At 36.2% G+C, this 10,938-nt stretch overlaps 2 long non-coding RNA genes across 2 annotated transcripts; one reads left to right on the plus strand and one right to left on the minus strand.

The window, feature by feature from the left end:
- The first annotated feature begins 152 nt into the window (after positions 1 to 152).
- On the plus strand, positions 153 to 3,267 carry LOC123864256. Its single transcript, XR_006795741.1, has 2 exons — positions 153 to 2,905; positions 2,986 to 3,267. It is a non-coding gene; the product is annotated as an uncharacterized LOC123864256 (long non-coding RNA).
- LOC123864255 lies at positions 2,657 to 3,526 on the minus strand. The gene is made up of 2 exons (XR_006795740.1): positions 3,306 to 3,526; positions 2,657 to 3,218 (listed from the first exon to the last, which is right to left on the minus strand). It is a non-coding gene; the product is annotated as an uncharacterized LOC123864255 (long non-coding RNA).
- Positions 3,527 to 10,938: the final 7,412 nt, after the last annotated feature.

Raw genomic sequence — 10,938 nt, forward strand, 5'->3', positions numbered from 1 at the left:
ACTATTTCTTCCAAAATTTCAGCGTAGACTGAACTCAGACCTTAAGCTACAGGTCTTAAATAGCCACATCGTTCCAATATGGCGCTCGAATAGCTCTGGGTCCCGTGCTTGTCAGCCACATTGGAATGTCATTTTGACAGAATATAATCTGCTGCTACAGGAATTTGGTAAAACCCCTGAGATCTGTCCAAGCTGGTAAAATAAATTTTCCCACCAAGTTCTTCGATTTGGTCTTCGATGATTGGAAGCGGATATTTGTCTTTCAAGCTTTCTAAAATCAACGCACAATCAATAGTCTCCATTCTTTTTGCGTACCTACCAATAAAATCGGGCTGGGATAGTTTGACTTGGATTCCCGAAAAATACAGTTTCCTAACACATCATCTATTTTATCCCTAACAACATCCTTTTCTGCGAACGACAACCTGCATGGACGATAACAGACTGGCTTTTCAGAGTTAAGTTTGATGTTCAATTGTATTTTATCGGCTAAGCCTAGTTCGTTTGTATTAGTTGCGAATGAATCCGAGTATGTTTGTCAGATACTGACAAGTTCTTTTAGAATTTTAAGATTCTACAAATGAATCTTTGTCATGGATTTATTGTATTTCAAGGATAGAAATCGGAATTTGACTTTCCTTACAATTTCTACTATAATTAATTTAATCTTTAAACCGAATTTCGTTTGTTACGTGTCCACGTGCTAAAAGTTGGTCCTTTTTTATTAAAAGCGTACCAAAGTTAACGATGGTTAACGGTTGTACGAACGGTTAATAAATAACGATGCAACTGGATAATACTGTACCGAAGATGGAACACTATACAAAAATACCGTTAAAAGAACAGGTTCACCTATCAATAAATATAGGGGTAGATTGAGCAAGATTATCCTTACTATTTGTTTTACAAATATTGCACATCGCGGCGGAATCGTGATTTGTATTCTTGGGACAGAAACGGACCACGTGTCCGGGCTCGTTGTATAAGAAAATTGATTCCAATTTAACATGGAAAAACTCACATCGAATATGTTTATAAAAGAGTTAATCAAGCATCGTATTGTTTGAACATGTTAGCAAAAAGTACTAATGACGGCTTATTATGGTCAAGTAGCCTCTGTATAAAGATATGGCATAATTTTTGGGGGCAACGGCTCTAACATAAAAACGTGTTACTGGCCCAAAGAGGATGCGTGAGAGTTATATGTAGATTGTCCCAGAGAGACCATACCTTACTTCCAAAAACTTCGTTTATTAACTGTACCTTCATTATGAAACTATTTTGTTTGTAGCTAATAAATAAAAAGTAAAAAAAAAGTTAACAGAATTTGATAACAAAAGACGAAAAAATTGAGATTCCCGTCACCAAAAACCGCTCGTACCATTAATAGTTCTATCATTATGGCAGTTAAAAAATTTTAAACAAATTACCTTTTGGAAATAAGAGAACTTGTAAACATAAATAAAATAAAAACGTTAAAAGTAACTATTTGAATATTTAACCATTTTCCTCTTTCTTTTTTTTTCTTTGTGGTAATCTTGTAATAATTTTAGGACTAAATATTCAAAATTGTAAATCCCTTTTATTGTATAACTTCATTCATTTCAAACAATCGTAATTTTTACTTTTTTTTTGTATTTAGATTTTATTATGTTTAACACAATTAATATTTTTGCATGCTAGCTTGGCGTGGTACAGCGGGACCAGTATTATTATGTATTCGTACCTATAAGATGACCTGTATCAATAACTAAATTTGATCAAATTGAATTGAAACAAACGTTTTTATTCTCATCTCTATTATCCTGTACGCCGCCATCTTTATCCCCGAAACTGTTTCTAAAAGTCTGCATTATACAATTTATTCCAGACAGATGTAAAAAGCATGTAAAAAGATTTATTTTATCTTCATTTACGCAAAGAATTTGGGAATATAATTCTCCTGGTGTCCTATAATTACCTGCCCTGGCCATGGCTCTAATGTGATAAAGAAATCCACCAATGATGCAGGACACAGCTTTTAAATTAGTGATGTCACATTTCGTCAACAGGTTACATTTGGAATAGGAATAGTGAGTCATAATTTCATTTTGATACCATTTGACGTACCATTTGCTTCAATGACTCAACAACACCAATACTTTGAGGAAGTCTCCATAATTTTATCTTTCCATTCCTGCCATGTATACTCATACGAAAGTAGTGAAATATGCTTCATTTTACCTAAACCTACTAAACAGGCTTCCATGTAATAAAACTCTTTACGGAGTTGTTCCAAACATGAATTGTTCCTAACTGTTCAATTTTATTTAGCCATTGACGTGCGGGTAATTCAGTTTTTTTTTTGACTGACTGACTTCCGGTATAATGTGAGGTTTAGCCAACAGAGAAGAATATGGAAAGATCCTACCAGTACCGCTCGGTGAACGTCGTATCCGCCGTCACCCTGTAGACTCAACGTGGCAGCGAAGTTGGCGCCGGGAGCTGCTTTCGTTGTCATCTTCTTGCACCCGTGGCTGCTCACGCTCCATTCTCCATGGACACCACCTCACCCGGCTGCGCGACCGGGTTCTGCTACGGGAAATCATCCCACTTCTGAAAATTGTTAGACCAAGCATTAGATGTGACCTATTAAGATAGAATTAAAACAACAAACACCAGTAATTAATTATATATTTCTCCCATATTTTCCTTTATGTTCCACTTCATTAAATTCATCTATTCAAAATTCTCATTTCAACAGGTAAATGCAATTCATATAATAACACTAATATAATCAGAACATTCAACAAAGCAAGTACACTATCACCACGTGTGCTAATTTAGGTTAGGTAATTTCATCTCTTATGATATAATCAAATAATCAACAAAGCAAATAAATTATCAACACGTGGTTTTATTTTAGGTTAACTGACTCCATCTCTTATGATATAATCAAATAATCAACAAAGTTAATAAATTATTAACACGTGGTTTTTATTTTAGGTTATGTAACTGTATTTATTTTAACATTATTAACCAAAGTTCATTACTACCGCCTTTGTAATCTTATTCCACCAATAATAAAAATGGCGGGACAAACTTATTAGTTTTACAGAACTAGCAAAATTACGTTATTTGAAATTCATTTTAATCACACAATTATTTCCGATGGAAATCCAGAGAAAATCATTTTAACCAACAATAACCAATTTACACAATGTGGATAAAACCTCAAACTATAACAAATCAAAGTTTAAGCAGATTTAGGAAATTATCACAATATGGTTAATGTCTCAAAAATATTTGCAGATAATCATACTAACATTCTAATATTAAAGTAACCAAATAGTTAATATACTTAGCTTTTTCTAACCACCACGAAACACTATAACACTTGCACTATTTCTTCCAAAATTTCAGCGTAGACTGCCTTCAGACCTTAAGCTACAGGTCTTATATAGCCACATCGTTCCAATATGGCGCTCGAATAGCTCTGGGTCCCGTGCTTGTCAGCCACATTGGAATGTCATTTTGACACAAATCAATAATTGTAACGACAAGGGTCATTCCATCAGACTGCATTAGACTGCTAATTTAATTTTAATCCCTATTTAATGCTGAATTAGAGCTAGTATTATAAATAGATGAATTGCTGAAAAAAAAACTAGCCTAAATTTTACTTAATAGCAGGAATTGTGATTGGTAAATAGGTCATATGAGAAAATCTTAATATTGGAGTTCAAGTTAGTTCGATACATGGTTTCTTTGTATCAATGGCTTTGTTAATATTATAATATGGTAGTCTAGCCTCCAAACAAATTGAATCTCCATTATTAAATGTCTAGGAAATGTATCTAAATATAGCAAATAAAAGATGATAGTTATACCCAAGTGCATTTATTTCTGGTAAATAATTGTTTATTTACTCATACAGTTGAGTATTTAGAAAAAAAAAAGAAGAGAAACTGAATTTATTATTTAGACTGGGAATTAAGTAACTTTATTACATTAATTAATTCCTGGCCGAACATTTGCTTCCTAAGCCATACTAATTATTGAAAGGGAAAAGCAAATATTCAAACGAAAAAACCCTTTCGGCTTTAAATAATGTTATGTACACCATTTTATCTAAAATACACACATGCCCACATAATTAATGAAGATATTGTCTATAATTCTTATTTCTATAATAAAGTAAATTTTAAGGACACACAATTATACACAGTTTTATACAATCAATCTAGATATATTCAGATCCCAGCTCCACAGGTAGTTATTTCGTCTCATTTAAACACTTTGGTTTAAGTAGTTTAATTTTATGTTCAAACGTGAAGTTAACTCATTGTGCGGTCTAGAGTATAAACACGATTTTTATAGCCTCGTATTCATAATTTGAGGATTATGTAAATCATTATAACACCAAACAAAATATCCAGGGCCACCTCTGTTGATGCCCGGTTGTGGATCTCCGATTTACGTCATATAAAATACAAAGTGTGTAGTGCATTATCTGGATTCATTTCTAATTAAATCAATCAATTAATTTAATTAACTAGGGTTGTGGAGCTGATTTCAAAATAATCTAGTTAAAATTAAATGTAAATTAGTACATCACCATATATCAGCTTCTGCTGGCCCGGATACACACTGATTAATTAAGATTTTACACTATCAAATTTTACTAGTTACTAATTTTAACAATACTAAAATTATTATTAAAACTTTACAATTTTTCTTTTCTCAAAAAACTTTAATTTAGAATATCGAAATGGATGTCAAGACAATCTCGAATAGAATGATGAGTCTCGAGGCTGAGGACCGAATGAATGCCTCGACCACCGTCCTTCCTCCTAATCGTCATCCTTCCCCACCTTCCTCTTCCTGTAACAGAAAACACCCAGCAAAAGCATTCTGATATCTCATTGGCTCGCCTCCCGCGCATCTGAACTTTTATTGGTAAAAGAAGAATTGACGGCCATTTGACACACCTCGATTTCCCTGAATGGTCCGATTTTTGGCTCCACACTCGTTATTTTGTTCCCATGCCTTTTTTTTATTTCACGCATCTGTTAGCAGTATATAGCATTTATTTATTATACTTCTAAGATTTCTAAGTTAAAATTGACGGCTTTATCAAATTTATGACCGACCCTAACGCAATTTAGCTTTAGAGCAATTTCCTTTTAAATACTTAGGAACTTAAACTAATTTATTTGTTTGTTTATGGATGGACTCAAAGAAAAGTTTTAAGACGTATTTCTCAGTGTTTAATTTATTTCATTTTTAATTTTTTGTTCTACCATTCTTTGAACCTTCAGAGTGATTTATCTTTGTTTTACACGCCGTTTCCTTTCTAAGAGCAAAATTTAAAGAGATGACAAAAAAAATTTATAGTGAATAGGTATGACTATCTCATTGGGTCAACGTTGCAATCGATGGATATGCGTTGTTACAACTAGGCCACGTCCCTAGTTAGAGTAGTTTAATCTGAAAAAAAAAACTTGGTATAGATCTTATTTTGAAAATTGAAAATACAATTAATATTTGTTCATGAACACATTTTAATTTTTTGAGATACAACCATAAAATTCACGGTTTTCGGTTTCTTTTTTTACTTGTGGTATAAGACCTTCCTACCTGCCAAATTTCATGATTCTAGGTCCACAAGAAGTACCCTATAAGTTTTCTTGACAGACACGACAGATGGACTTACAGACAAACGACAGACAGACAAAAAAGTGATACTATAAGGGTTCCGTTTTCAAAAAAGGTATTATAATTAATCTCTCTAATCAAGCGACCTTCCTTGGAAGCAAGGAAGGTCGCTAGTATGGGATGCCACGTGTGTTGATACACTGGCGCTGTCTCACATACAGGTGACCTCCGTGGCGGCCGGAACGGCAGCCACTAAGGCAGAAAGGGCCAAGAGGCGCAAATATGAAAATATAGAAAATAATTTCATATTTGTGCCTTTTGGAGTGGAGACCATGGGTTCGTGGGGCGAGGATGCCAGATCCTTTTTTAAGGACCTGTCATCCCGTCTTGTGGAGTCCACGGGTGACCGGAAATCTGGCAGTTACCTTGGTCAGCATATTAGTCTGGCCATTCAACGAGGTAACGCAGCCAGCGTTCTGGGCACCCTGCCTCGTTTCAGTGATTTGGATGATATTTTTGTTTTATAATTTTTACATTTAAGTATTTTTAACATTTGTGAAAATCTGTATTATTACTTTCTGAATATAACTAAGTGTAAAGATAGCATTATTAAAAAATCTTACAAACACCAGCTTACAATCTTTCATACAACCACATATGCCTTGTACACCAACACAGTGGAAATGACTTAAAAATCTCGACACAAAAAACTGTTGCGGTGAAAATTTTTAAACACAGTTTGAGAATTTTCCGTGGAAAAAAAAGAAAACTAAAATGTCGGCAGCCCTTGCGCGCTGCATACGCTGCAGCCTCCAAGTACCCTCGAGCTTGCCCGAGAGCTTGTAATTTGGGTCAAAGTATTATATAGGCTTGTTCTTATATCTATGGGAAATGGTATTTGATCTAAACTTACCTAGTTCGTAGCTTATCGAAAATGCGGAGATGTCTATCTGACCTTGTCCTTTGCTCTCCTAACTGATAGGACGGGACCCCTGTTCGTTTATCACGGATACGGGTTTTTTGTTAAAAACATTAGCCAAGGTTATCATGATGACTAATATTCCCCTTTCCCCTCCAACTAAGCGTCAAGCTTGTGCTAAGAATAGGTACGAAAATAGTGCAACGGGTGGGATTTGAACCGGCTACCTTTCGGATTTCAGTCCGCTCCTTTAGCCATTGAGCTATCGAGGTAATATATTAATATCCATACACTTTGACGACCTCCTTGGTGCAGTAGTAAGCGCTGTGGTCTTATAAAAGGAGAGTCCCGGGTTCGATTACTGGCGTGGGCAATTTGTGTATTTGTATTTTTTTTTAATTGTCTCTGGCCTGGTCTAGTGGGAGACTTCGGCCGTGGCTAGTTACCACCCTAACAGTAAAGTCGTGCCGCCAAGCGATTTAGCATTCCAGTACGATGCCGTATAGAAACCTATTAGGGATATGGGATTAATGAGACTGCTATTATATACCCCTTCCAAGTCAGCCCGCTTCCATCTTAGTCTACATCAGGTGAGATCGCTAACTTATACCTACCTATCAGAATTTTCAATAAACATTAACATCCCAGGTGGGCTACCAGATTCCTATAGCTACCTGTTCGGAGGTCCACGTTCGATCCCGGGCAAGTACCTCTTTAAATTAAGTAACTAAATATCACTTAACGGCGCTTTAACGGTGAACGAAGAACAACATGAGGAAATTGGATGCCTCAGAGTTAACCGTAATGTTCTCAAAGGTGTCTGAAGTCTGCCAATCCGTACTCGGTCATCGTGGTGGACTATGACCTCAAACCATCTAATTCTGAGAAGAAATCACTTCTCAGTAGTGGGTAAGGTGGTGAGCGATTGATAATGAAAGCCACCAGATGTTTCCAAAGCTTATCGTAGGAGTAAGACAAGAGTCCAACGTTTGGGATTTGTAATACAACCTTCAAAAGGTGAGTACACCCATTAAACCTTAATCTTTTGAGTTGAAAGTGTGTTTCCACCTACTAAATCGTTTAAAAGCTTACGTGCGTAACTATAATTTAAGTTTCATAGCGGAAAAGGGACTTGGCACAGAATTAATTCTATTAGTCCTGGTTAGCGTTTATCCACAATCTTGCCTGAAATCAACCAAAATAACCACGCTAATGAAGGTCCAGTTGCATGACAAGTGGTTAAGTTACGTTACGGTCAGCGTTAAACTTTGACCACCCATAAAAATCAAACTAAAGTAAAGGTAAGAGGTAAAGTTATTATCAAAACTTGACTTTTTTGCTTATTGGCGGTCAACGGTGGGACAAATCCCACGGGATTTTGTAAAAGCATAAGTGCAAACACACACAGAGTCCCATGGCATCGGAAGGCACAGCTTTGCCGACAGGATGGTAACTAGCCACGACCGAAGCCTCTCACCAAGGCCAGAGACAACTTGGAAATTGTAAATTCCCAAATTACCCCTGCATAGAATCGGACCCGGTACCTCCCACTTACAAAACCAAGTGCTTACCATTCCGTCAGGAAGGTTGTCAAAAAGAGGTATGTATAATATAATTAGCTAATCCAGACTATATTATAAATGCGAAAGTGTGTCTGTCTGTCTGTCTGCTACCTTTTCACGGCCCAACAGTTTAACCGATTCTGACGAAAGGTACTGGGTCAGTTATATCCCGGGGATGGACATAGGCTTCTTTTTATCTCGGAAAATCAAAGAGTTCCCACGGGATTCCTAAAGACCCATCCGATTTGTATGAAGTTTGGTACCGAGGTAGCTTACGTCCCTGTAATTGACATAGGCAACTTTTTATCCTGGAATATCAAACAGTTCCCAGGGGGTCTTTAAAAACCTAAATCCACGCGGACGAAGTCGCGGGCATCCTCTCGTAGTTAATAATACATAGTTAATTTGCTTAACTAACTATGTTTGTATTTGCAATTGAATTCTTGGTTACCTAAGTGCATTATATTATTGCAAGGCTTCAAGCAATTTCTCAGGTATAAAATATTCTTATACAGGTACAAACAAATTGCATCCGCTAAAGCAAAGCGCGCTTGACCTAAAAATGTACTGGCTTCAGTAAGCTAGTGTGCTTTTGACTAATGTCTTTCAATTTATATTTAGTGGGCACTTTTTAGACTTTCTAATTCTAGTTTTTTAATACACTATAATCTCACATTTTAACAATGAGCAAATGTAATGTTTTCCGGGTATTATTGTCACACTAATATTATAAAGGAGAAAGTTTGTTTGTATGTGTTTGTGTGTGTGTGTGTGTGTGTGTGTGTGTGTGTGTGTATGTTTGTTACTCCTTCACGCAAAAACTACTGGATGGATTGGGCTGAAATTTAGAACCTACATCCACGCGAACGAAGTCGCGGGTATCAGCTAGTAAGTAAATAAATCATCATATACCAGAGTCAATGTCATATACCTTAATTGATAAATAACGAAGTCTTAGTCTTAGACACAATATCTATTACGGGGACCCACCGCATTATTATTTCAAGAATACCTGTAGGGGTTTCTTGGGATTATTTATGGGATGAACAAGAGTCACTATCCTGTACCAGTATGCAAAACAACGCAAAGATAAAAAAAAAACTCAGACAATATAAAGATTTTTGAAATTAAATGCTTGTGATTTTTTCTTCTTCTGCGGAATAATTGGGACGCATAGTTTCCAGTTAAAATATCCATAGATACATTAAATAAAACTAGTTAGTAATGTAGAATAGTGGTTATAACTGAAAAATAATGATTATTATGAAAATCAATTCATCGCCCTGTGTGTTATTTACGTGCCATCCAAACTGGTAGCAAAAGGTCAAAAAGGTTTGCTAACTTCAGTACAAGTTACAAGTCTTGTTTACAAGAGCCCCCTATATTTTGCCTTTACGTGCGTAATTATTTTAGTACTGAAATATATCACCTACAAGCAGTGCAAAAAAAAAGAGTTGTTATGTTACTAGAGCAGCAATTTCTTCGTTGGTCTGGTGGGTAGCTTATTCAGCTATCAGCTGCGGAATCATGAGGTCCCAGATTCGAGTCAAGTCAAAAAGGCTGTTAGGTTTTCTCTTTAAAAATTCTATAAAGCAGTCCAGACTTGCGAAGTCTTACATTCCCGTCTAAAAATCACGTAAAGTGCCTGAGAGTGCACGTGTCTGATGTTTCTCCGGTCGTATTGGATTGCGGGCCCATAGTACGCTGCATACACACTTAGTTTGGTTTTCACTTTAATATTGACCATCAATAAAATTTTAAAGGTATTCTAGAACCTACAGTACGCGACAGATCAAGGTGGCAATCGGGGTGGTGACGCACCGCACACCCGCACAGCTGCCACGTTAACTCAGTGCGGGATAGTGCGGGTGACGTGCGGGTATGCGGAGCATCCCCCCGCCTCATACCCCTAATGTCTGTTAAATTACTGTAAAAATGTTGTAGTTTCCAAATTACACGGACTTTGAAGCTACTTTTTAATGAGATTTGCCGCTCTATGAGTTCTAACTCAATGGAAAAAGGAAAATAACTACGTCAAAGGTTCACTTTATAAAGAAAATAGTTCCTTAAAAGCACTCAGTTTTAAAAGGACGAGGTCGTTTCGTTAACACCTTTTGACTTAAATGCTTTCTCTCTCCTTTTGTGTAAGTGAAATTTAATCCCTACTGGATAAGGTTTTTATTTAAGTTGGTCACGTAGGTGCCTAGACGTGCCATAATTGTTATGTTTATAAGACTGTTATCACAATGTTGTTATCACGTCTTGCGAAGGAAGTACTTTGTTTTTCTTTTAAAAGTGTTATTAAGTTTTCTTGACGCTTTATTTATTTTAGTTTTTAAAGCTCTAGTGGTTATATCTACCCGAATGCGGCAAAGGAAGGATTATGATTTTAGCAGTCTATGTATGTATGTTTGTATGTATGCGTGTATGTATGTTTGTATCCAAATTCTGTGTGTTCCTATCGTAGTGCCTAAACCGATTTTGATGGGTGAAGTTTCAATTGACTCGTTGTAAAGGGGCGGGTGATATAGGCTTTATTTTATACGAAAAAATTGACCTAACGGATGTTACTTGAAAAAAAGTGGGGGTCTCCAGAAATTTTTATTGCTATAATATCGAGTGGGATGTCAAATGAAAGAAGAGAAAATTCTGAGTTTATTTTAACATCTAGCGGTTAGATTATTCTGTTTAAGTGTCAATCAGTAAATCCAACAAACAGTCTGTTTGCGTCCACTGCTGGACATAGGCCTTCCCAAGAGCGCGCCACCACACACGATCCTCCGTCTTTCTCATCCACCCACTTCCCGCTATCTTCTTAAG

This window comes from Maniola jurtina, chromosome 4, assembly GCF_905333055.1.
Source record: "Maniola jurtina chromosome 4, ilManJurt1.1, whole genome shotgun sequence".
Lineage (NCBI taxonomy): Eukaryota > Metazoa > Arthropoda > Insecta > Lepidoptera > Nymphalidae > Maniola > Maniola jurtina.